We start from the raw sequence: 26908 nt of genomic DNA, 5'->3' as shown, positions 1-26908 counted from the left end.
CTTAAATTACTTCTCAATATATTGTTAATTGGAGAAATGTCTACAATTGATGTGCATAATATTATTCCATTATTGTAAAAAATAATATGAATATTTTTATACATACCTAGAAAATTCTGGAAGCATATACACTTAAATTTTTGTAGTGGTTGCTTCTGAGTGGTGGAGTTCATCTACATATATATTTCTTTAATTGGGACTGAGCATTATGCTAGGAACTGGGGATACAATGTAGAAAAAGAGGAAATTGTTGCTCTCAGAGTTTATATTCTAGATACTAAACCGAATAAAAATAAACTAATTAAAATTATTACAGACTGAGGCAGAGAGTATTTTATATAGGCAATAGCTGTATCTCATAAATTTTGATATGTTGTATTTTAATTATTTCAAAATATTTTATTATTTCCCTTTTGATGTATTCAGAACTGTGGGATATTGAGAACTGTGCTATTTAGTTTCCAACTATTTGGGGATCTCCAGATATCTTTCTGTTATTGAATTCAAATTGAATTCCACTGTGGTCATAGAATATATTTTCTATAATTTGATTCACAGCTTTTTAAAATGATAAGTAGTAGATGGGAATTAATCCTATTGATTCAGCTTATTTTCTTCTTAAAACCTTCCCTAACTCTTCTGGCCTTCTTGCCAGCTTGCTTTCTTCTCTTAAATCATCAACAAATGTTTATTCTTTTTCCAGTGTTCATTCACCCAAGTAAATGGCTATATGTCCCTTTGGGGAAAGGCCTGGGAAAATCATCACCAGTATATAATGCAGGGTCTTCTTCCTAGGGGCCTGGCAATCTTTTCAGCCAATGGGTTCCAATTCTGGTCCTGAAAATCAGCTCAGATCTGGAAACTGAGCAAAAGATTGTAAATTTTTATTGGAGCAATCACCTTCAATGTGATGTCCTGTTCCTCCATTCTTGCTCCCCTCTCCCCTAACATTAGAGATGTTAACAGCACCTTGGTTGGCTGGGTGTCAATTTTGCTTTTTGGTTCACCATTCTCTATTTTTTATTTTTTTCCCCCCAAAGCCTCAGTAGATAGTTTGTATGTCATAGCTGCACATCCTTCTAGTTGCTGCTTGTGGGACGCGGCCTCAGCATGGCTGGAGAAGCGGTGCATCGGTGCGCGCCCGGGATCCGAAGTGGGGCCGCCAGCAGCGGAGCACGCACACTTAACCGCTAGGCCACGGGGCCGGCCCTCACCATTCTCTATTAACCGTCTCAACTCCTTGCAGGTCCAGTGGCCTTGGCTACCTCTCTGACCTTGCTGGTCCTCGTAGTAATTGTAGCCTTGTGGGTCCAGCAGTTGAGCATCACACCACCTGACCTCAATTACTTCAGGATCCCATCATCTCCTGAGATACAACAACTAGCCCAGTTCCGTGAAGGCCTTTCCTGCCACCATACCTGGTCTGCGAGGAGAGTTGCCACTGAACTTCCTAGTAGTGCGGGCGCCCCTCTCACCAGCACATTCCTGATGGCCTTGGTGAACAGTGTGGACTCTGGGCCCTCCCATGGAACATAATCCTCTGGTAGTTTTTCTGCCCTCACATATTATTCCACTTCTCCCAGTCTCTCTATTCCTTTCTCTATTTTCTGCTAGGACAAATCAGGCATTTCCACTTTGTTGACAGTGGCTGTCATTTTTTCCAACCCTCTAAGAGTCATCCCAGCAGTGAATTGGCCATTCCCTAGAGCCATTGCTAAGGTGCTAAATCCTGTGTCCCAAGAAAATGCCCCCATATCACTGAATTATTGCTTTTCCAGTCTTATATTCTTCCTTCACTTGATCAAATACCTTCAAAACCCTGTCCTAGGAGTTCTCCCTTAGCTCCTGCTGGCAAATGCTGACTAATTCTTGCAACTCTTTAGGTATATCATCTCTTTCCTCTTTTGTCTGATCCATTATGTATCCCGTCTGGTTCTGCTGGGCTTTACCTCTGGTAGTTATCAGCCTGGTAGATCAAATAGGAAGTTCCTGAGAGGAGCACATAATGCTTTGTGAGGGAGAGGCTTCTGCAGCATGTTCTAGCAAGGCAGAAGTGATAGCTCTTATTAGGGAAGTGTGGACCATTTGTGTAAATCTGTAGGTCTCAGGGGTTGCAGAGTCAGCATCCTCAGGGGCATCCATTGGGGATGTTTAAGGGCCCTAGGTTTTCCTACCAGGAAGCTGACTTTTACATAACACACCTGCCTTGGCTGAGCATTCATACATCTCTGGGACTCTAAGACTAACAACTAAGTCTTTAGCGTACTGCTCAGCTATGTCTGTCTGCCCTTCTTCTATTTGAGATAAGGACATCCTGTGGGTTATTAGAGAGGACATAGTGCTTTCACATTTAACCCTTAGTCTCTCATTATCCTTCTGCAGTGTGTCAAAACAACTTGGCAATGACTAGGATCATTTTTCAAATGCCTATCATTGCACATGGCATAGCATTCTCCTCCACTGGGACATTTCCCCAGGTTTCTACAGTTGAAATTTTAACATTTGTGCTGCCACCTTGTGTCAAGGACAATCTGTGCCCACCCTACTAACCAGTAGACATCCTATTCAACTGCCAGGTAGCAGGGTAACCAACCCAAATTTTGATCTTACTGCCTTTATCTTGGTTTACTCTTGGTACAGCTGAGGTTAGTTTGAGTCATCTAAGAAACAGACACCGAGATAGGGTTAAATGTAGAAGAAATTCATTAATTAGGGAAATGCCTGGCCTCCAGCATGGCCTCAATAAAACTGTGATGGTTTCAGAGTGCTGCTGGGACCCTGAGTGAACTGACCGAGTTACACTGCCTGCAGGCAGAGATCTGAGAGGCCCATTCTCATGGCCATCACATATGCCAAATGCTAGAAGAAATAAGTTCTGGACATATTTTTATTTTGAAAGCTATACAAGTGATACTAATATATATGTCTAACTTAGATACAATGGTGAATAATGAAATGAAGAAGGTTCAAAGGTAGAAAAAAATTAATCTTGGGTGACATCAATATTTTAGGGATGGTAAATTAGGAGTCACATGGAAAAAAAGAAGTGGCCAGAAAAGTCAGATCAAAACCAGAATAAAGTGGCCTCCAGCTATTTCTCTTCATCTCCATCACCACCAGCCTATTCTCAACCATCATCGTCTTTACTTGAACTATAACAGTAGCCTCCTACGTGGCCTGTCCACACTATCCAACCTACCAATGTTTTCTCCTGACTATAGCCAGGGTGGTCTTTAATAAACTATTTATATCACATCCTTCCTCAGTTTTCATCCTTTCTTCTTAGGGTAAAATCTAAAGTCTTAAAAATGGTCTGCATTACCTAGTTTCTACCTATCTTTCCAGCTCACCTTCTGCTATGCTTACCCCTACTATCTATATTACAATCACAATGGCTATCCTTTAATTCTTTGATTCAGTTCCCTTGTGCCCTGGAGTCTTTATATATGTTGTTGTTTTTGTCTTGAAAGCTTTCTGTTCCTTTTCCATTCCATCCTTCTCCAACACAAAAGCCAAGGAAGGAAAGAGTATCAATAAGATGATAGCAATCAATTTTTCGTCAAAACCAGCTCAAAAGTCCAGTAATTCAAAACTGAGAAATTCCCATTGGGATTATTGATAAAAATGTCACTGGTTAAGTGGGCGATAATTATTTCAATGGCATAGAAGAAGTAGAAGGCACAGTGAAATAGGTTGAAGGATAAATAAGAGGTCAGAAAGTGGAGACAATTATTATAGACTGTCTTTGAGAAGTTTAACTGAGAAGAGATAGAATGGTGTCTATCTAAGTAGGACATAGGGTCAAGAAAAGTTTGGTTTATTCGTTTGGTATTTGAGAGACTTGGGATAGTCACATATATATATCAGAGGAAAAAATCCAGTAGAAATGGAGATATGAAGACAAATAAGAATAGGGTATCATTGATTAAGTACAATTCCTGGGAAGTAGGATTGGATAGGATCTAAAATAAAGATGAAGGATTTGCCTTGGGAGAAAGGCACCTACCCTTTCTGTTACCAAATTTGTGAAGAATCAGCCCAGACTTGGATTTTTTTCATGTCTTGTCCCTCTTCTCCCTCTTAACAGGAATCCTGGCATCTGTCTAAGAGCAAAAGGTTTGGGTCAACATACAAGTGGCACAACTTTGGGAAAGTCACTTAATACTCTGAGGCATGATTTTCTCATTTCTCATTACTCTACACATGTTTTAGGGTAATTTTGATGACCACACGAGTGGTCTTTTGATGTAAAAACTCTTTTGAGAGCTATATAAATAAAGGGCAATATTATGACCATTGTCACTTCAGGTGGGGGGAAAACTCTTATTTGCATTTCCTAGATAATTGATTACATTGTATTACTTTTTCCACCTCTCTTGATGAAGGTCTTTCTTCATTCTTAATGGGAGAAACATAGTTAAGAGAGAATAGTTTATAGGTCTCTAGAAAAAAACAGCAAGTTTATAATCTGTGTACGGTATGGAGAAGTTGGGCAAAATTGGTCTTTATATATTCAATTTTCTCACTAATAACCATTGGTAGTGGGAAAAGACAAGTTTACAAATTTTTTAAATAGACTATATTTTATGGAGCAAGCATTCACAGTAAAAGTGATGAGAAGGTGTAGAGATTTTCTGTGTATTCCTTGTCCTGACATATGCATAGCCTCTTCCATTATCAACATCCTCTACCAGAGTGGTGCATTTGTTACAATTGATGAACCTATATGAACACATCATTATCACGCGAAGTGCATAGTTTACATTAGGGTTCGCTCTTGGTGTTGTACATGCTATGGGTTTTGACAAATGTATAATGACATGCATACACCATTGTAGTATCACACTGAATAGTTTCACTCCTGTAAAAATCCTCTGTGCTCAGGTTTATGCATTTTATATATAACTTGCTGGCACAGTTGTATCCTTCCTAGCTTCATAAGATCTCTGCCAAAGATGTTCTTGAAAACATTCAAGATTTACACTGAACATAGCTTCTTTTAGGAGGGCTGCACACCAGTTTTTGCAGGGCCAGCCCCAGCATACAACAAACCCTGAGTCTTGCAGATGGGAGAGGAAACCCCTTCATGGACTCATCTCATTGGAATTGTCTCCTCATTTTAAATTTTTGTTTCTGAGTTCCATACTTGCCTAGCACTCCCTCTATTGACAGAATTCATGAATTTCACATTTTCCCTGGGTTCAATTTTTTTCAATGGCCTTGTCCTGTGATTCCTTCTACTTGTCCTAGGGATGTAATGTTTACCCAGCATCTTCATACCAAAAGAGAACTTATAATATGAATTAATGCAGTGGTTTTCAAAGTATTAAAAACAATATAACTCTTTATTCAAACAAAATGTCAACACATAAAACTGACAAAATCATGAGATAGCTCTGTAAAAGAAGACGTACGGGAGAAGTAGAGACTTACCCATGCACCTCGTATTCCAGGAAGTTTATAAGATACGGTTCCAGAAGCTGCAGGATTCCATGGACGATGAAAATTTCTGTACTAGCGTATACTGATATGATTATTGTATCACATGAATTAATGTATCGTGCTCCTAATTGAGAAATTGACATTTGTCTTATAAAGGGTCTCTTGGAAAGAATACAATGAAACTAATTAGAGAACATTTTAGACAGTGGTAAAAATATTTTAAGGCTGGTGGGCTATACCATTTAGCTTTTTTCAGTGTTTGTAAGATTGCTCTATCCCTTCAAAGAATTTGAGGACCTCCTTTTCTTGTTTAGTTTTAAAATCAGATGGAGAAAGGAGATGATACTTTCTTACTTCGATATCATAAGCCCTTCGTCTCCCAATAGTTTTTCTCTGATTGTGATTCTCTGGTTTGGAGTAGTAGACAGAGAATTAGATTTAGAGCTGGGAGACATGAGTTTAAGTCTTGGTTCTTCTATATGGTCCACAACTTCTGTCTAAGCTTCAGGGTTTTTTCTAAGTTGGGGAAGATTATGACTACATCCCCTGCTCCCCCCAAATGGGAAAGTCATATCTACAAATGCATGACTTTAGTGAGAGTGACTTAGAACAATGTACAAATAGGACAAGGAGTCTGATTTTCACTGTTAATCATAGAACAGCGTTCATGCAAACATACACATACTCACACACATGCACAAATGCACGCACACATATGCATACGCCATCTTTCCAACACATTTTTACCACTGCCTATTCAGAATGACCAGAGAGGGGTAACTTCAGATTTGATGCATCTCAAGAAGCACAATTTTTAAGACTCTTTTATATGCGGCAAGAAAACTAGATTAGACATATCTACTTGGCTCATATCATGTTGACCAATTGATATCCAGGGAAGTTAACACCTGGATAGGTTGGTGTTAGGATGGGATTCCTTTAATTAATATACACCCACCAGTCCATTCAGTAAGAACCACTTAGTGCAGTTGGTAGACAGAAAGGCCAGCAAGTGAGGCAGTTTTTCATATTTGACTCCTGTTTGTTTTGAAGTGAAAACTTGAATGGCCAGCTGATATTCTACAGGGCCACTTTAATCCTGTAGCTTGTTGTGTATCCATTTTAATCAGTAGAGTCTTCAGGAAACGTGTGGAAATCATCTCAGTGGCACCTCCACTTTGCCTCATTCTCCTTCCTCACTGAAACTTCAGCCTATGTTTTTACTGGCAGTGGAATACACTTGTTAATCTCTGCAAATGAAACAATTATATGTTTCAGGTTTGTTCTTCAACATCTTTACACGTTTCTTTTTTACATCTTTTTAAACAATAGCTATTACTAAAGTTACAATTGTATTTTGATACATAATGCTTTGCACATCTCTCATGATTATTGAGAAGATGGGGTTAAATATGGTCTGAGGAAGTGCTGTTGACCTAAGTAATCAGAGGGTGTGGAATTGGCAGCACGAGTGGGCAAAATATAGGATGATGGGTCAGAACTGAAAAGAAAATGACAGGGGGTTCATAGATGAGAAATGAGGTCTAGAAAAATTGAGATTCAGGAAGGCAAAGCACATCATGGAAATATAATAACATGTTGAAAAGAATGTGAATCTTTACAGACAGATAGGCCTTGTTTTGACTTTCTCTTCTGCCACTTATTATCTGTGTGACCTTGGGCAATTAACATCCCTTGGTCTTAGGCTCTTTGACCAATATGGTGAAATGGGGATATCTATCTCAGAGTACTATTGTAAAAAATAAATGAGATAATACTTTATAAATATGTGCTTGTAAGTGAGTAGACACTCAATAAACACTAGTGTGGGAGCCAGCCTCTGAGATGACACCCAATGACCCCACCTCCTGGTATTCACACCCTGGTGCAGTTCCTTCCTACACTGTGCCTGTGTTGGTCTGTGTGACAATCAAATACAGCAGAAGCGTCACTTCTGAGATGAAGTGATAAAAAGATTGCAGTTTCCGTTTGAGGTTCTCTATCTCTCTTGGTATTACTTGCCATGGGGGAAGCCATGTTGTGTGCCGTCCCAGAGAGGCCCAGGTGGCGAGGAACTGCCGCTTCCTGCCGATAGCTCTCTGCTTGAGCTTGGAAGCAGATCCTTCTGACCCGGTCGAGCCTCGGGTAACTGCAGCCCCACCTGACACTCCGACGGCAGCCTGATGGAGAGACGATGAGCCAGAACCACTGAGCTAAGCTGCTGCCCACCCAAACTGTGAGATAATAAATACTTCTCTTTTAAGTCACTAAGTTTGGGTTAATTTGTTAAGCAGCAATCAATAACTAATACATCTAGCTATTATTTTGTTAGGATTTTTTTTTTTTTTGGTGAGGAAGACTAGCTCTGAGCTAACATCTGTTGCCAATCCTCCTCTTTTTTTTTTTTTTTTTTGCTGAAGAAGATTGGCCTTGGGCCAACATCTGTGCCCATCTTCCTCTACTTTATATGTGGGAGGCCTGCCACAGCATGGCTTGATAAGCGGTGCACAGGTCCACACCTGGGATCTGAATCTGTGAACCCCAGGCCGCTGAAGCAGCGTGCATGAACTTTACTACGCCCCTGGGCTGGCCCCATCTAGCTATTATTTTGAAGATCTGGGAAGTGAGGTTTAAAATCTAAACTAAGTTGGGGCTAGTGGTGGGAGTGAGAATTTTAAGTGGATTTGGGAGTGAGAAGGAAATTTAAGCCCTGGTATCCTAAGCCAGTTTGTAGTTTGTCATCTAGTGGAGGACTCTAAGGCAGGGCTTTCCAACAGGTATGCTGTGAATTGGGTATAGATATTTGGAGATATTGATTCTTCTCAGTCCTTGGGTTGTTTGGTGGGGTCTGGGGAGGCTGGGTTCTTGGGGCCGGTCACCTCTGGTCTTGAGAAGGTTTCTTTCTTTATGCCTGGGTGCCATGCAGTATTATTATTTTCTATATGTGCCATCATGTGAAAACAGTCGGACAGCACTGTCATTTACAAGGCTAGCCTCTTTGCTTTGAGTACAGAGATATGAGACAGACAATTTTATATAAAATGTGAATTGTGAAGGTTGGTCTAAGTCAGAAATTTTAAATCTGGGGTCCTATGGTCCCCTAAGATCTATAAATGGGATTCAGAGATTCCATAAGCAACACAAAATTTTATGCATAATCGCGTGTGTCTGTTGCTGTGCCATCATGTGTGTTTATGCATTTTTCAGAGGACAAGTTTTATTCCTTTTAGCAGATTTTCAAATAAGTCTGTAAACCAAAAGAGATTAAGGAGCACCAGATTACATGTTCTCCAAGGCCCTTTCCAGCTCTTAAATTTCTAGAATTCTAGATCTAATAGAATTGGGCTGTAGGAGATCTCTATCTGATTCAAGGTTATGCAGGGAACCTATAATTCTAGGATGGACCCTTTGGGACCAATTTTTGGGCTTGTTATGTTTTCTCATAATGTGAGATTAAGAGCATGAGCTGTGGATCCATACTGCATGGATTTGTACCTTCACTGAGTGACCTTGGGGAAGTGGCTCAATCTCTCTGTGCCTCAGTTTCCTTAATTATACTAGCAGTTTTATCCTATGCAGGATTGCTGTGATGATTACGTGAGTTATCCCATGTCAAGTGCTTAGGACTGTGCCTGCCTAGCACATACTTGGTGCTCAATAACGTTTGTCATGATTATTATTATTGCTCCTGCCCCTGAATCCAAACTTCCTCCTAGCAGCTTGAATGCTTGGAACCAAGCTCAGATTAGGTCTTCCTGTATCCACAGCAGAACTGGGTTCTTGTGGCCCAGAGCTGCAACTCTGCTGTCCATGTCCCTTCTCTTGCTTGAGGAGATATGTCCCTAGAAGATGAGTGTCTCTGGGAGTTATCTGTTCGTTTCACCCTGACTTGGCAAGGACAGGTAGAGGCTCTTCTTCATCTCTATGGGTCTCAGATGTCTTCCTTGTAAAATGAAAGTGCTGGACTATACGTCTTCTAAGGTATCTTTCAGTCGTAATAATACATGAATTTATGAATAATAGAAAGAATGCACAAGTAAGTGACATTAGGGTGAAGTGGAGTGAACGGTTACCAGTCCAACTGCATTTTCAAGCTTTAAAAAATTGCTCTGAACATTTAGATAAAAACTTGTCTTCCAAGGGTGTCTAGATATATATTACATATGAAACAAGTCTAGTTTCTGGAAAAATGAGAAATTTCTTAATAATTATGTTATTAAAATTTTATTCAAATTTGATACTAAATTCCATGTTCTGTGTCATGAGGATGTATCTATATCTATATATACACACTTCATCTAAATATATATGTATGCAGCCACTATGTCAAATAAAAATGAAGTCATTATTCACGAACAAATTTAATTTGCTTTAAAACATTAATAATATTAAAATTAATATTTTCATCCAATAGTCTTACTTTTAATGTTTTTTTTTTTAAAAGTAAAGCAACTGTTGTGGAAATGAAAGACTCAAATTGCTGAAAGTGCGGTAGAACCAATAATTAAAGCTTTAGGAAGGCAATTAAAGGATTCTAAGTAAAAAGGAATACTTCAGATTAAAGAGAGAGTTTCACCTTTCCTCTTGTCAGTATTATGGTTTAAAAAAAAATAATGCCTCAAAACTGCCAGTAGAGGTCCTCAGTCCCATAGTTTATCAATTGTATTTACTGAAAAATCTCTCTCCTTGTGGTATATAACAAACTGATTTCAAGGACTCATTTGTTTACTTCAAATAACTAATCATAATGAATGGCCTACAGGTTTAAACTATTAATGCAAAAGAATACATTTATATTAAACATGCAATTAATATGTACAACAGTGCATAATGTGTTGGAAAACATTATACAGACGTAAAAGAACTAGAGAATAAAAGTGCAAGTTACATGTTTTTAAATTGATGATTTTCAGAAAAATTCAGCAGATAAAGGTGCAGAATGGTGAGGAAAAGAGTCAACTATTATGTGTGGGTCTAATTTTTTTTTAATCTTTTCAGTTTTGTTCTTTTCTCAGTTTGAACTATTCTACTTCTGGGAGAAAAATAAAAGAAAAGGATTCATATAGGATCTCCTCTAGGTAAAAATTCTGAATATTCTATATTTTTTTCATTAAAGATGAATTTTAAAGAGGAAATAAAACAATCAGATATAGAAATAAGTAGTGGGAGGTTATTCCATCTGAAATAATTAGATAAGGCTTTTTGAGTTGCCAGTCTTCCTCATCTCTGTTTCTTTTTTGTCTTTACACTGAGCTATCCCTGTAAATTCTTTTAAAAAGAAATAGTTAATAAGGTGACTGCCAGAGAAACTTGGGTATGTGTCTTGATAGAGCTTATTAGCTCCCTGGTGTTGCGTTAGAGTTAGTTGACAATATGTGCAAAATATCAAAACTTTACATTTGATCATAAGAAGACAATTAAATTTCAAGGCAATGGCCAAGGCTCAGTCTCTCTGGGCCTCAGTTTCCTAATCTAATATTCCTAATCAATTTCCTAATGCCTGAGGGTGTGGTTGTGGTTATGGAGGGTCTGTTTCAGGGAGTGAAGGCAGAAGGGTGTAACTAAATGATCTAACATAGACATAAATGCTAGGCAGATTAAGTAGGTATTATCTTGTGGCCAAGAAGTAATATAATGGAATTTAGATAAAGAAAAAGGAAAGATTCTAAAGAATGAAATTATGATAATCTCAAAGTAAAAGAAAAGAGAAAGACACTTCTAAGTCATTGTCTTTTCATTCTTTTTAATTCTTCTTGAGTTTGCCTACGTTTTATTTTTTTCTGATATTCTCTGCTCCCTACCTTTTTTTGTGGCCCCTGGCTGCCTTGAGAATTAGAGTCTTTTGAAATCAACCTAGAGACAAGCTAATGGAATATGAGACATTCTTAGCCTTTCTCAAGAGTTGATCTAGGAGACTCTAAGTATCTTTGAAAACTAAACAGCCTTTTAATATTTTTTTTAAGGCTTCTGCAGAGAAGGGGTGGGTGGCACTTAATTAAATTCATGGTAGCTTCTAGAGCAAGTAAACATCTTTGGAGAAGACTTGTTTATCTTCCTTCCTTCTATACCTTAACCAGCAAGAATGAACTGAGTGAGAAAGAATAACCAAAAGGAATGCTATTGTCATTTTTAATCTGTTTGTTGAGTGTGACTGTCCGTTTTCTTTCTAAAAAGCAGGCTCTCAGATATTCTCAGTGCTACACAGAATGATTTGAGTAACTAATTTTCACGTACATGATAATAAAATAGGCATAGACATGCATAGAGGTTTGCAGAGCTAGTTATCAAAGGCTTTGGTATACATAAAGATGTTTGGGGTATATGTAATGTTTTATTAATTCAAATGTTGCATGTACATAGCACAGCATCTTTCCAGTGCATTAAAAATGCTGTTCAAGTGTATACATTTTATTAATCTTTGTCTTTTCTTTTCTCATAAAATTCTTTAAGTGCTACTCTTTGAGGCATTCCATTATACCCAATATTTCTATGAACCACCTCTGAATAGTAATAACTATCTCTAAAATATTTGTTGACCAAGTAAAATTATTATATAACATATTGCAAAGAGTTATATAGAAACTCATAAACACATCTGTTTTATATACAAATTAGATCTTAAGAGCATATCCAACCATATTATAGAACCCTTAAAATAACATTTTGTTAGACTCAAGCTTTTATGTATTGTTTTGCAATTATACTCATATGCATTCTTAAATTCTCTCCATATAGGAAATGAATCTGTAAATTTCATGATTCACATTGGTAAATTATACTTCAATTCTTTGGCTGTTATCCTAGTCTGGTTTGGTGTTTTTCTGTGACTTGATGAAGTTGAGGGGGTTGGATTTTATTTTCTCATTTCTCTATCTCTAAGCAACAGCAAATATCTTAAACTATGGATTAAAAAAATTTGATCCCCTTCTTGCTAACTAAACTCAAATAATATAAATCAGACTACCCGTTTATAGGGTAGGGCATTCATTGTTCAAGAGGCACGAATGTTCTTTCTTCTGTATTTCTTAATTAGTGGGGCTTCCAATCTAGTGTGGTGTTTACTAGTCTTTAAGGGAAAAGAAAAGGCAGGAGAGCTGACCAGTGTCCCTAAGGGACTGGCATTGGAAATGCACTAAACATTGGCCAGAGCGTGATGAGAGCAACTTTTGTTTCCTTCCTTACACATGTAAATGTTACAAGACACATCTGGACTGTAGTATAATGGAAATTCTGAAATTAGTTTTAAGAAGTGAGTTTAGAATCATTATTTTCTTTTAGTGCTTGAAAATGTAATCTAGAATACCCAAGGAGTACAACCATTCATTTCCACATATTTCAGAGCCATTTTGTACTCATTTACTCCTGTTTAGTTCCTAGGTGGTGAGTTACTCACAGTCTCTTAATCTTTCTCATTTCGTTAGTTTTCAGTTTTGCTCATCAAATATCTTCAATGATGACTGCTTCTTTTCCATAGAGAAATGCTGATGTGCTCAGGCTGTTACAGAGAAGAGTGGAAGGGGGAAAGAAATGGAGAGAAAGCTAATGGACAATTTCTCCCCCAAGGCCACCTAATTGGCAAAAGGATGGATTGGTTCCTAAGTCCCCACATTGGGGTTAGACTTTGGCGTTCTAAAAGAAAGTGATAGTGGTGGTGCTGGAAAAATTTGATCTTCTGGTTATATTAAAAATAGAAATAAATTTTAAAATGAAGTTTGAATTTTTAATTTTCACATTAATATTTGTTGCCAGTTCCCTTACATTAGATGGGCAAGAAGAATTATTCTGAAACCAAACCAAGCCAAACAGAAACCAAGAAAACTTATGTTTTATGATTGTGCTAAGAACTTTTACACTGAGATAGAGACAAATATCCTGGGCCAGTATCTAGTCCTGATTATTATTATTATTATTATTATTATTATTATTATTTTAAATCATATTTTTATGTCATTCTATCAGTAACTCAACACAGGTATGTGTGTGAATAAAGAGATTGTATTGTTCTTTTGATAAAGAGACAATTTGTAAATCTTCTCCTGCTCCTGAAATCATTTACTCCTTTTGGGTATTTATTATTTCTACTTTCCGAAAAAAAATATGAATGATAATCTCTTTCCAATGTTGTACTAACTTTGCCAGGATGGAAAAAGGGTTAAATCAAAGAAAGGTTAAATTTAACATTTGTTAAATAAGCATCAGATTAGATATGGTTGCATAGGGGATGAGCTGACTGGTAGGTATCCCATTGCTTCTGCTTTTATTCAGGTCTTGTTCCTAATATATGGCCAATAGCGGCAGTAAGACTGAATCTCCTTTTCAGCATTTTTTTGGTGGCGGTGGTGGGGGAATCTGGGAGGGAGTTGGTCCGTCTTATGATCAGACTGTTAAGGTTGGTCGACATTTACAGAGCGAATGAAAAGTTCAGAAAGGGAAGGTTCTGGTGGCCGTAAAAGATGGGAAGGAAGCTCATACCATATCAGTCTATATATTTGCCTCTCTCTGTAGTTTTGCTCTTCTACCTTTATCTAAAATGTATGAAGAATTACTTGGGGCAGAATATTGATAGGTCTATTTTCTAAATTGATTATTTTGTAATGCTAAGGCTTAAAAAGTAATTAAGGTTGAGAAGGGGCTGGTGGAAAAGGATATATTTGTTTGTAAGCTCTTTTCTTCAAGCTTCCCTATTCTTTTCATTTTAGAAAATATCATGATAAATATTTTCCTGCACACTTAATTTTTTGTTATTTAAATGTTGTCACTATTAACATATAAAATATTTTATTTCAAATTTCATTAATTATGAATGAATATTAATTTGAAGAGGGGCTTAACTGAAATTTACTTTTATGTTTTCAATGAAAATTTTGCTAAGAAAATTAATAGTAAGTGAAATTTCAATGGCATATCTATCTAATTAGGCAAAATAATTATTTTCAGCCAGTTTAGAAACACTCTAAACTTAATATAGTATAATTGCTATTTATAAAATAAGTATATAAATTATATTTCAGGTACTTCAATAATTTAATTAAAATTATTTTTATCTATTCATTAAAGTAGGACTTTAATGTTGAGTAGCTCAGTTAATGTAAACCACTGGATAATAAAGCCATACACTTCAAATTATACTATATTTATAATTAGATATATAATAATGGACACTTTTCATTAGATAAGATAGTGTTTTTACAATTAATAAAAACTTGATGAAGTTTTATAGTACCAGTTTTTCAAAAGACAGTAAAGGACAAGGAAGATTTGGAAACACATCAGTTTATTCTTTCGTTAACTCCTTACAGTTAAAAAGATTACATTAGAAGTTACTTCTACATGCTGAAGTATAATATTGGCAAAATATTTTAAAATATCCCTAGAGATTACAGTATTGCTCATGTAAGTAATTGCTGGAAGTGTGGGTACTTTGATTCATTTTAATAGAAAACACTGCACAGTATAAAAATAGTATCAATGCTGTAGTAGTACAAAAACTGTATAATAGTACAAAATAGTATTAATTCATCTTGCGGCATTGATTGAGTCACTAAGCATCTCTGAGTCTCAATTTTCTAATCCAAAATGTGAAGAATTTGGACTGAATGATCTCTAGGGTTACTTGTAATTCTAGAGTAATCTATATCTATAATATTACTATCACATAGCCTCAAAGAACATCAGTGTCATGTAATTTTTAAGGATGTATTTATTTAAAACAGCAAGACTTCTGGGATATGAGTTTATTCATAAGGTTAGTTTATTAGATCAAAACATTTCATTTTGAGGAGATTGCTGAGATTGCATGATTGTTACTATTCAAGGAAAAGCTACTTTATTCCCTGGCAGAGGGAATGATATGCTATCTGGAAGTTTCATTCCGTTGCTGGCACTCACATTTTAGGGACACCTGGAGAAAGCAAAGTGGCTTTTTCATATTGGTTGTAGTTGGTACTGATGGTACGAAAGGATGTAATCAGTTATTTGGAGTGAGATGTTCAATACTTTCCTTCCTGCATGCAACATTTAAAAAACCTTGCTTGGAAGAGAAGTTTATTTTTCATACAGGAGCTGGTGATCCTTTTGAAATGGAATTATCTTCATGTTGTCATGGCAACATGGGATTCCATGCTTCTGCTTTCTACAATGTGTATTTCTCTGAGTCTGGTTGTAAGTGTTTTATTCATTGGTGGCAGTGTGTGGTACTGGCATCAAGAAAATAGATCAGTCAGATGACATCTATAGTGCCTGTCAACTTTGTTTTTTATTGAAGCATAGTTGACATACATTATTATGTTAGTCTCGGGTGTACAACACAGTGATTCGACATTTAAATACATTATGAAATGATCACCACAGTAAGTCTAGTAACCATCTGTCACCATAGAAAATTTTACAATATTATTGACTATATTCCCTATGCTGTATATTTATATCCCCGTGACTTATTTATTTTATAGCTAGAAGTTTGTACCTCTTAATACCCTTCACCTATTTTGCCCAGTCCCCCACTTCCCTCCCTTCTGGTAACCACCAGTTTGTTCTCTGTATCTATGAGTCTGTTTCTGTTTTGTTTTGTTTGTTCATTTGTTTTGTTTTTTAGATTCCACATATGAGTGAAATCATACAGTATTTGTCTTTCTCTGTCTAACTTATTTCACTTAGCATAATACCTCTAGGTCTATCCATATTGTTGCAAATGGCACGATTTCATTCTTTTTTATGGCTGAGTGATATTCCTTATATATATATATATATCCCCCACAACTTCTTTATGGTATATAGAAGTGTCTGTCTATCGATGGACACTTAGGTTACTTCCATATCTTGGCTATTGTAAATAATGTTTCAATTAACATAGGATACATATATCTTTTCAAATTAGTGTTTTTGTTTTCTTCAGATGAATATCCAGAAGTGGAATTGCTGGATCATATGGTAGTACTATTTTTAATTTTGGGGGGAATCTCCATACCGGTTTTTTTTTTTTTATTTTGTGAGGAAGATTAGCCCTGAGGTAACATCCCTTGCCAATCCTCCTCTTTTTGCTGGGGAAGATTGGCCCTGGGCTAACATCCATGCCCATCTTTTCTTTACTTCACATGGGATGCCTGCCACGGCATGGCTTGGTAAGTGGTGCATTGTTGTGCGCCTGGGATCCAAACCTGCAAATCCTGGGCTGCCGAAGTGGAGTGCATGAACTTAACTGCTACGCCACCAGGCCAGCTCCCCTCCATACTGTTTTTGATAGTGGATGCACCAATTTACATTCTTACCAAAAGTGCATGAGGGTTCCCTTTTCTCTATTTCCTTGCCAACACTTGTTATTTGTTGTCTTTTTGATGCTGGCCATTCTGACATTAAAAGGATCATGCACCAGGATCAAGTGAGATTTATCCCAAGGATGGGCTCAATATCCACAAATCAATCAATGTAATATACTTCATTAATAAAAGAAAGAATAAAAATCAGACGCTCATCTCAATAGATGCAGAAAAAGCTTTTGACAAAATTCAACATCCATTTATGACAAAAACTCCCAATGAAGTTGGGAACATACCTCAACATAATAAAGGCCATATATGACAAACCTACAGCTAACATCCTACTCAAGAGTGAAAAGCTGACAGCATTTCCTCTAAGATCAGGAACAATGCAGGGATGCCCACTCTTGTCACTTTTATTCAACGTAGTATAGAAAGTCTTAGTCACAGCAATTAGATAAGAAAAAGAAATAAAAGGCATCCACATTGGAAAGGAAGAAGTAAAACTCTGTTTGTAGATGACGTGATACTATATATAGAAAACCCTACAAGACTCCACCAAAAAACTATTAGAACTAAGAAATGAATTCAGTGAAGTTACAGGATACAAAATTAATATACAGAAACCTGTTGCACAGGATTTCTATATACTAATAACAATCTGTCAGAAAGGGAAATTAAAACAATCCCATTTACAATTGCGTTGAAAAGAATAAAATAGCTAAGAATATTTTTATCCAAGGAGGTGAAAGACTTGTACTCCGAAAACTATAAGACGTTGATGAAAGAAATTGAAGACAACACAAATGAAAACACATAGCGTGTTCATGGATTGGAAGAATTAATACTGTTGAAATGTCCATACTACCTAAAGCAATCTGAAGATTCAATGTAATCCCATCAAAATACCAATGACATTTTTAAAAGAACCAGAACAAATAATCTAAAGCTTATATGGAACCACAAAAGACCTTGAATAGCCAAAGCAATCTTGAGAAAGAAGAATAAAGCTGGAGGTATCACACTCCCTGATTTCAAACTATACTACAAAACTATGGTAATCAAAACAGTATGATACTGGCCCTGAAACAGACACATGGATCAATGGAACAGAATAGAGAGCCTAGAAATAAAACCATGCTTATATGGTCAATTAATCTATGACAAAGGAGGCAAGAATATACAATGGGGAAAAGACAGTCTCTTCAATAAATAATGTTGGGAAAACTGGACAGCTACATGCAAAAGAATGAAACTGGACCACGTTCTTACACCATATACAAAAATAAACTCAAAATGGATTAAAGACTTAAATGTAAGACCTGATACCATAAAACTCCCAGAAGAAAACATAGGCAGTAAACTCTTTGACATTGGTCTATGTAGGCAGTAAACTCTTTGACATTGGTCTATGTTGGCAGTAAACTCTTTGACATCAGTCTTAGCAGCATATTTTTGGATTTGTCTCCTCAGGCAAGGGCAACAAAAGCAAAAATAAACAAATGGGACTACATCAAACTAAAAAGTTTTTGCACATAGAAGGAAACCATCAACAAAATGAAAAGGCAACCTACTAAGTGGGAGAAGATATTTGCAAATAATGTATGCGATAATGGGTTAATATCTAAAATATATAAAGAACTCATAGAACTCAATATCAAAACAAAAAAAACAAACAACAATCCAATTAAAAAATGGACAGAGGACTTGAAAAGACATTTTTCCTAAGACATACAGATGGTCAACAGACGCGTGAAAAGACGCTGAATATCACTAATCATCAGGGTGCCTGCCAACTTCGAATTTCCAAGATACACTAAGCATTCCAAAAAAGGTGATTACAGTGTCTCTTTTAGGAAGGAGGTGGAATACTAATTTTTACTTTCTGTATCAGTCAGTGTATTAATGCTAGTGGCTGTAACAAGCAACTCTCATATGTCAGTGGCATAGCACAACAAAGGATTTTTTTTCTTACTCATGTCAGATGTGGACAGGGCAAATCTCTACCAGAAGATGACTCGTCTTTGTTGACCCTTAGAGGCTACTGGGAGTCCTCCACTGTATCTCTTTCATCTGCCTGGCTAAGAAGCAAAAAAGAGAAAGCATGCAGAATTGTATAGGTAGTTTTACAGCTAGCTTTTGAAGTGGTGCACATCAATTCAGAGCACATTCCATTGGCTGGAACCCAATCATGTAGCCCTGACTAACTGCAAGGGAGGCAGGGGTGTGTAGTCTTACCAAGGCCCAGAAAGAGAAAATAGGGTTGACAAGCATCCTATCTCTGCCATAGTGCCTTTCTGTTTACAAATGTTTTATGTTTAAATGGAATATCTTTGGAGAAATTTAGATCTCTCTATTTAAAATTCACTCTGAATTATGAACAGGTGGTAGCTGATATATTAATTAAAATTTATCCTTGTTGCTTTTTCATGAAAGACTTATTCACTTTTTTCCTTACAATTTAGAGTATTCTGAACATAACCATTAAGTTCTTATTTTTATATTTATTGCTACCTTAGGATCTCACTTTAATTATCAAGCTCTTTGCTTCTGTTGAAGAGAACTCCATAACTTACCAAGTAATAATCATAACAGGACTTTTGTAATTCCTTAAAGGCCAGATGAACTTCATTTGAAGTAATTTAAAGTAAATTATTTTGTTCTGAAATATCACTTTTAGTTTAATTATCTGGTAATACAAAAAAAAAATGTTCTTAATGATCTCTTTGCTGTTCGTTACATCTGCAGTGAGTGTCTAGCCGTGTGTGGCCAATTAAAGGTGTTCGCAAATTCTTTGACCCTTCTCCATTGAGAAGAGGAGTCCATGGCCTCTCCCCTTAAATCGGGGTGAGCTCTGTGACTACTTTGACAACAGAGTATGGCAGGGTTAGTGCTGTGCCAGTTTTCAGGCCTAGACCTTAAGAGAGCAGCAGATTCTACTTTTGGTCTCTTGGACTAGACACTCTTGGAATAAAGTCACCTTACTCCGAAGCTTAAGCCACTATAGATGCCGTGTGTAGGAGCTCTGGATAACAGCTCCAGCCGATCTCCCATCCTGCAGCCAGTATCAGTTGTCAGCCATGTGGGTCAGCCGTCTTGGGGTGTCACTCCAATAGAGCTTTTAGATCAGTTCTGCTTGCTGAAAACAATCAATGAGAGACTCCAAGCAAAAACTGTCTGGCTGTTCCAGCCAAGTCAGAAATGTGAGGGGTCATAATAAATTGTTGTTTTATGTGACAATAAAATCCTGGAATATTCTATTTTTCTGTATTAAGATTTTACTCCTAAAAAGCTTTCAGCACCATCAAAGTTTTCAATAACCTTTGAATATAGTTGAACAGCCTTTGAGTTTGGAGAAATGAACATGAATCACTTTTCTATCTATTATCTATCTGTCTGTCTATCTATTAACTGTCTGTCTATCTATAATCTATTATCTGTCTATCATCTATCTATCTGTTTATGTTGGTTGCAATCTAGCTGGCAGCTGGGACAAGTGGGTGGAATAATATTTGAGTCTGAGTGACACTGCCAAGGACTGGGTTCAGTAAGTTATATTTCTCAAGGTTGGAAGTAGGCAATGTTCTTACAGTTTTCTGGGTCACTGTCATAAACTAGATTTCTAAGAACATAATAATTTAGTTTAAAGGAACATCAAGCTCACTAGTTTGTCCCTGGTGATAGTGTCAAAGTGTAGTTGGGGGGGAAAGCTTTGTCCTCAGGGGAAAACTGCACACTTGAAGCTGTGCAAGACGTAGGGGATGCAAACATTATCGTGTACATGTGAATGCACAATAATGCATGTGAATGCAAGGAGGTCAGGCTCTATGTAGCTTATAATGAGCGGATTCCTTATATTGGATGACTTGGAAGAGCCGGTAAGGATCAGATTACCTTAAGTACTTCCCTCATATAGGAGTCTAAATCCTGAAATATAGCCATTATAGTTTAGTCATTTGCTTTCTTTTCCTCCAAAACCGCTATTAAAATGTCAATATTCTTTGGAGAATATTACTGGAACAATATTAGGTATTAGGTATTAGGTATTTTCAGATATGATCTTTCTGCTCTGGGGAGAAGACTCTTCAAAGAGTTGGTGTTCTCCTTGTTTAAAGAGTCTTTCAACAGCTGGTGGTGTTCTTGGGAAGATGCTGAGTATTGAAATAGAGAAAAAGGAGAGGACATATATTGCATACTTCAAAATTGTATCAGAGCTTATGCTAAACGCACTGTGTACTTAGAATTCTATATATGCTGCATTCTGCTGGTCTCCTTTGAAGTCATATGCTCTTTGAGGAAGGTTCATATATTGTACATATTTTATAAAATAGTAATATAGTAAGTCAATAGCATTTATTAAAACCTACTGTTAACTGATAAGCCTTTTATCAGCCTTATTCCAGGGCATATGTAAATTTTTGGAAAATGGCAATGTGAATTCTGAACAGAATATGACAGTGCTTTCTTCAACAGGCACGTGCTTAGAATTATAATTCTTTTCGCAGTTCCTTAATGTGTTATGTATAAATGGAATAATAACCCGAGAGAACAGTTTCTCCAGGTAGTACAGCTAAAGTAATTTCACTGGCAGACTCCCCTTCCTCCGACCATTCCATTTTCTCTTTCTTTGGGAGCACCTGGCCACCTAGCTAGAGACTACGTTTCCCAGAATTCTTTTGGTCAAGAGTGCCCACATGACTAAGTGATCGCTAGTAGAATGGGACTAGAAGAGATGTGGACAACTTCTGCCTCATTTGCTTGAAAATAAAAAAAATATTCTGGATTTCCTCTCTTTTTTCCCCCTTCTTGTGAGTAGGAACATAATGTGTTTGTGATCCAGCTTCAAGCATGCAGATGAAGATAATATTTCAGGGAAGTGGTAGAGCAACAAGACGAAAGGGATCTATAATCCTGAAGGACTTTATGTATCAAAGCTGCCCCAACACCCTTGAATGCTCTCCTCGGGATTGTTATGTGAAAGAGAAGCCAATTATATCTTATAGAAGCCACTGTGGTTTTTTCTTCTTTTTGAGGGAGATCAGCCCTGAGCTAACATCCACGCCAATCTTCCTCTTTTTGCTGAGGAGGACTGGCCCTGAGCTAACATCTATTGCCAATCCTCCTCCTTTTTCTCCCCAAAGCCCCAGTAGATAGTTGTATGTCATGGTTGCACATCCTTCTAGTTGCTGTATGTGGGATGCCGCCTCAGCGTGGCCGGAGAAGCGGTGCGACGGTGCGCGCCCGGGATCCGAACCTGGGCTGCCAGTAACGGAGCGCGCGCACTTAACCACTAAGACACAGGGCCAGCCTGCCACTGTGTTTTTTTCCTAATCTCTTTGTTAAAGCACCTTACCCTTTACTGTAACTAAAATATCTCACCTTTTATGGTTAAAATAAATATTCTCTTCTATGAAAGAGTTCAACATATACCCTATGTGGTTGTTAATTGCCTCAGTAACACAATGATGTTAAAAAAAAGTTCTGAAAATGATGTACTTGGTTGAATGCTTTCATAAATGTAGTCATAAAACAGTATGTAAGTGACCCAATGAGCATATCTAATTCAGGATGTAGATCCAGTGGGAAGGCATCAAATTTCTTCCTGTCAAAATATTCCTTACTTTTGTTGTTCACTTATTTCTTTAAAACTTAGACTTCTATACCTGCTTAATAAGTATCTCTTTCCTTCCCTTATTGTGTCCTACTTTGTTTTAAGTACTAGAGAAATCAAAGAAGTATTGGCTCTGATTTGAAGGAGAACATGCCCTTGTATGTTTTGATAAACATCATCTCCCAGAACTCAGAACAGTGCCTACCATGGAGGATACTTGACGAATATTTGAAGACTAAATAAATATAGACTAAATAAATATAGTTATTTAATAAATAAATAAATAAAAAAAGATATATACAGAAAAGCTTAGCAATACAAGGCAGGACTGGAATAACAAGTGGCCTTGAAATAAGAGCCATGGAGTTTAGAATAGTGAGAGTTGACCATAGAAGTAGAAGTTCTGAAGGATGTATGAGATTTATCTGGAGAGAGTTCATGTTGGTTCCTGGGGATGGGAACAGATAGTATGCACAAAGTTAAAAGCAGTATAGATAATCTCTGTCCAATTGAACTTTCTGCAGTGATAGAAGAGCTTTATATCTGCACTGTCACATGTGGCTACTGAGTACTTGAAATAAAGCAAAGGTGACTGAGGAACTGAAATTTTAATTTTATATAATTTCAGTTAATTAAAATGAACACTTAAATAGCCATGTGGCTAATAGCTACCATATTGCGAGCACAGGTATAGATAATTCAAGTATAAGGGTGTATGAATAAAGATTTAGATATAAGAATGAGCCAGGTAAGGTTTGGGCTTAGTGAGTGTCTGAAATCACTAACTAAAGTGCCTGAAGTGGGAGTACTGGAGTATAAAACTTAAAATAAGGCTGTAGAGCAACTAGAAGGATGTGCAACTATGACGTACAACTATCTACTGGGGCTTTGGGGAAAAAAATGGACGATTGGCAATAGATGTTAGCTCAGAGCCGGTCTTCCTCCGCAAAAAGAGGAAGATTAGCATGGATGTTAGCTCAGGGCTGATCTTCCTCACACACACAAAAAATAAGGCAGTAGAAACGTACATGTCTTCAAGTCCCGTCTGGAAACTGCTAAGTTTGCATCGGATTTGCCGTAGTACTCCCTTAGTTGTACACTCACACACAAACACAGCCTTGAAATGAGAGTGATATATTGAAAGATGCTGAGAAAACTAAAGGAGATTGTCAAGATTTTTAAACTGAAGTCTGTGTTTTCTCCCTTTTAAATTCATTACTAGCTTTTTGAAAAATATAATTCTGAGATTGTGTGCATTAAGACATCTAAATTCCAATTACAGGAGTTTTCCTAAAATTATTTATTTCATGGAAAGCCATAACATGCTAGCTTACAGCATTCTTTTAGTCTAAATATTTTCCAGGAAATTATGGTATGTGAAAATAGAATCTAAAATACATTCCGTAAATCTAGTATAATTTATTTGAAAGTTGTACGTTATTCGTGTCAACTTGCCTAAAGAGATGTTTTTTATCCATAATAAGTGCTGGTAGTTAAAATTTAGTGAACACAATTCTGAAATATATTATAGTATGTTCAGTTTTGTACATTTATGTAAGGAAGAGAGAACTGAATGAGAAGGGAAGATGGAAAGGAAGAAAGGAAACATGAGGAAAAAACAGAACAGGGAATATATTTACTAATTTCTTTGATGGGATATTTACTTATATTGAATATTTGAGGCCAATTTCTCTCTTCTCTAGATGCATGCAAGTGAAATGAAACAAGAAGACCTCTCTAAACTGAGAAGTATCAGAATGTGATAAATCTCTCTCCCAGCTGTCATGGTGTATACTGCATAGTATAAACAATGTGCAGTCTCTGTGATATGGGAAAATAGAAGCGGATGGTAAAATAGAGAGAATATTTTTTCTTCCAGATATCGAGGTCATTTTATGGGATGTAAAGACAGAAATGTTCCTGGGAGGCATTCTGCTCCCTCCCAGAGAGCTTTTTTATCGATCTACTGTAAAAAGCCAATTTCTACTTTCGTATGTGTAGAACTCCTATTGAGGTTAAAGGTAAAGGACACACTTGGATCCAAAAAGGATGTTTTAGCTTGAATTTTCGGAAATAAATTTCAGCAGGAAAAAAGTTAGTATGAAATATTAAGCCCAGAAGATTCATTCCACACAGTGATATCTCTGTAAACTTTCCTCCCTCTGCAGGAAACTTGATCCGCTCTATATTTGTTTTGAATTGCTCTGTCCAACTATCTAACTTCTAAAGATTACCTTTATTCCCCTACTCAGCTGTTTAAGGGAAAAGATAGAAAAGAAAAGGTCTAACACAAAGGCTGCTGGAAACTTGAGTTTTTAATTTGTGGCTATTTGTTTTACTGTTAAGGAGTAACAGTTGAGTAGTTTGGGGCAAGGTACTTTCGAGTCTTTGGTATTCAGATTTAGCAGCTCTAGATTGGGCATAATGATCCCTGTCAATTGTTGGTGAACGAATTCAATAGGGATTTTTATGTTGCTGTTTTTAAAAATATAACATACATGGTTTAAGCAAAGTCTCCAGATGAGCTTCTACGCCCTTCTATTCGCAAATTGCTTTCATTTATATTAGGACAGTTATTGGGTGCTTACTCTGTTAAAGATATTCTGCAAATCCCATTGGGAAGAAAAGTTTTGGGATTGGAATACAATCAGTTTCCTTAAGAAGCCCTAAAAAACATTTTCGGTTTATTGAGTAACTTTCTTTTTCAGTGAAACACATTTCTGAATATTTAATTGACTTCCTACATAAAAATTTATTCCCCACCATGCTGGAACATTTATATTTCTTTAGAACCTAAAAAATTTAATCCTATGGCTTTGGAATCTTGATAACTGATTCTTTAGCAGACAGTCCATCCCTGACCTATGGAGTCATCTGTTCCAAGATCTGGATCTGTAGAAGGGCTGTGGACATCCTCAGGATAATTTAATGTTGTAGTAATGGAATTACTCTCTCCTGGGGACAGTAATGACCCCTTTACTCTAAGCCTTCTGAAAAGTCTGCTGGGACTCTATATATCAAGGCTGGAAGCAAAGGGCCTTCTTGGTATTTCTGATAAAATTGGGGCTGTGGCATTATGTGCAGAATCAAGAGTCCGCTTGAAAGACTGGATAGGCATGTGATTTATGACTATGATGATTCACCTTGTTATCTCCTAAGCACAAGTTGGACTTAATCAGGTCTAAGGTACATCCCACCATAGTCTTGCTTCATTAGTCATCTTCCATTAGCAAGGTGCCATTGACAAGGGCTCTTCCCAGCATTAACTGAGGGGTCCTTTTGTTAGTGAGGGTATGTGTGTGGATATGTGAATTTACACCTTCTGTCTTCAGTTAACCAGCTGTTTTCCTCTCTATTGACCTATTTCATATAACCTCCCAAAGCCCATATTACTCAAAATTTGGAACCATTTAAAACAAGCCAAAACTTCCTTGTGTCCTTTCTTTTTCTCCCCAAGTTTCTTTGTTAACAATTGATTTTCTATATGTATCATTAAAGGGTAGTAAAAATATTCAAAGCCGTTTTAAGAAATGGGACAGGTTAATTTTTTACATATATATTTAATTTTCTCGAAATGGAAATTCCCATATATACACAAAAGAAGGGAGAATAGTGTAATGAACTTATACCTAGCTTCAAAAATTATCAACTTTTGCCAAATGTTTTATCACTTTTTATCTTGCTGGTCTGTTTTAAAGCCAATCTGAAATATCATACCATTCTACATATAAATACACTGACATGTATTTCTTTTTTTTTTTAAATTTTTTGTTTATTGCAGTAACGTTGGTTTATAACATTGTATAAATTTCAGAACAACCCAATTAAAAAATGGGCAAAAGACCTGAACAGACATTTCTCCAAAGAAGATATACAGATGGCCAACAGACACATGAAAAGATGTTCAAAATCACTGACATGTATTTCGAATCTATAAAGAGAAATTTAAAATTTAACTATCATGCAGTAATTATCTCTAACACATTTAACAGTTATTCCTTCATATCATTTATATCTGGTCCTTATTTAAGGTTTTCTGATTATCTCAATGTTGTCATTTTGCTGTTGTTTTATTCAAATCAGGATCAAACAAGGTCCATAGCGACATTTAGCTATGTCTCTCTTTCATTTTACTAAGGTCCTCCCTCATATACCATTTTTTTTTTTGATAATTGATTTGTTGGAGAAAGCAGTTCATTTGTCCAGTAGAATGTTTTACATTCTGGATTTGGCTGATTGCTTCCTTGTGATCTTATTAAATGATTGCTCTATTCCGTTTCCTGATTACTATTCATTAGAACTAGAAGCATTATGAGATTCAGAACCGAATTTTAAGGGAAGAATACTTCATGGTGGCTACTGTGTGCTTCATATTGCATCACATCATGAAGCATATTCTCCTTTGTTGACTAATATTTAATGACAGTAAGATTGATCAGCTGGTTCAAGCGGCGTCAGCCTACACCATCCATCACAAAGAAGACCATATGGAAGCTTAAACTATAAGATACTGTATTTACAAGATAGACACCATATAGTTTTAGCATCCACTGTTGATTATTGTCTAGAGTCGTCATTTAGTTGTGACTGCAAAACGGTG

General features: G+C 36.7%; 1 long non-coding RNA gene across 1 annotated transcript; it reads right to left on the bottom strand.

Moving 5' to 3' along the window:
* Nucleotides 1-556: 556 nt before the first annotated feature.
* LOC147917322 (uncharacterized) lies at nt 557-6759 on the bottom strand. Its single transcript, XR_015552003.1, has 3 exons — nt 6401-6759; nt 5434-5566; nt 557-4103 (listed from the first exon to the last, which is right to left on the bottom strand). It is a non-coding gene; the product is annotated as an uncharacterized LOC147917322 (long non-coding RNA).
* Between the last annotated feature and the right edge of the window lie 20149 nt (nt 6760-26908).

This window comes from Ceratotherium simum, chromosome 4 (genome assembly GCF_057802395.1).
Source record: "Ceratotherium simum simum isolate JZ-2026a chromosome 4, ASM5780239v1, whole genome shotgun sequence".
NCBI classification, from domain to species: Eukaryota; Metazoa; Chordata; class Mammalia; order Perissodactyla; family Rhinocerotidae; genus Ceratotherium; species Ceratotherium simum.
The sequence above is the reverse complement of the archived record's forward strand: the minus strand, read 5'-3'. Positions and strand labels throughout refer to the sequence as shown.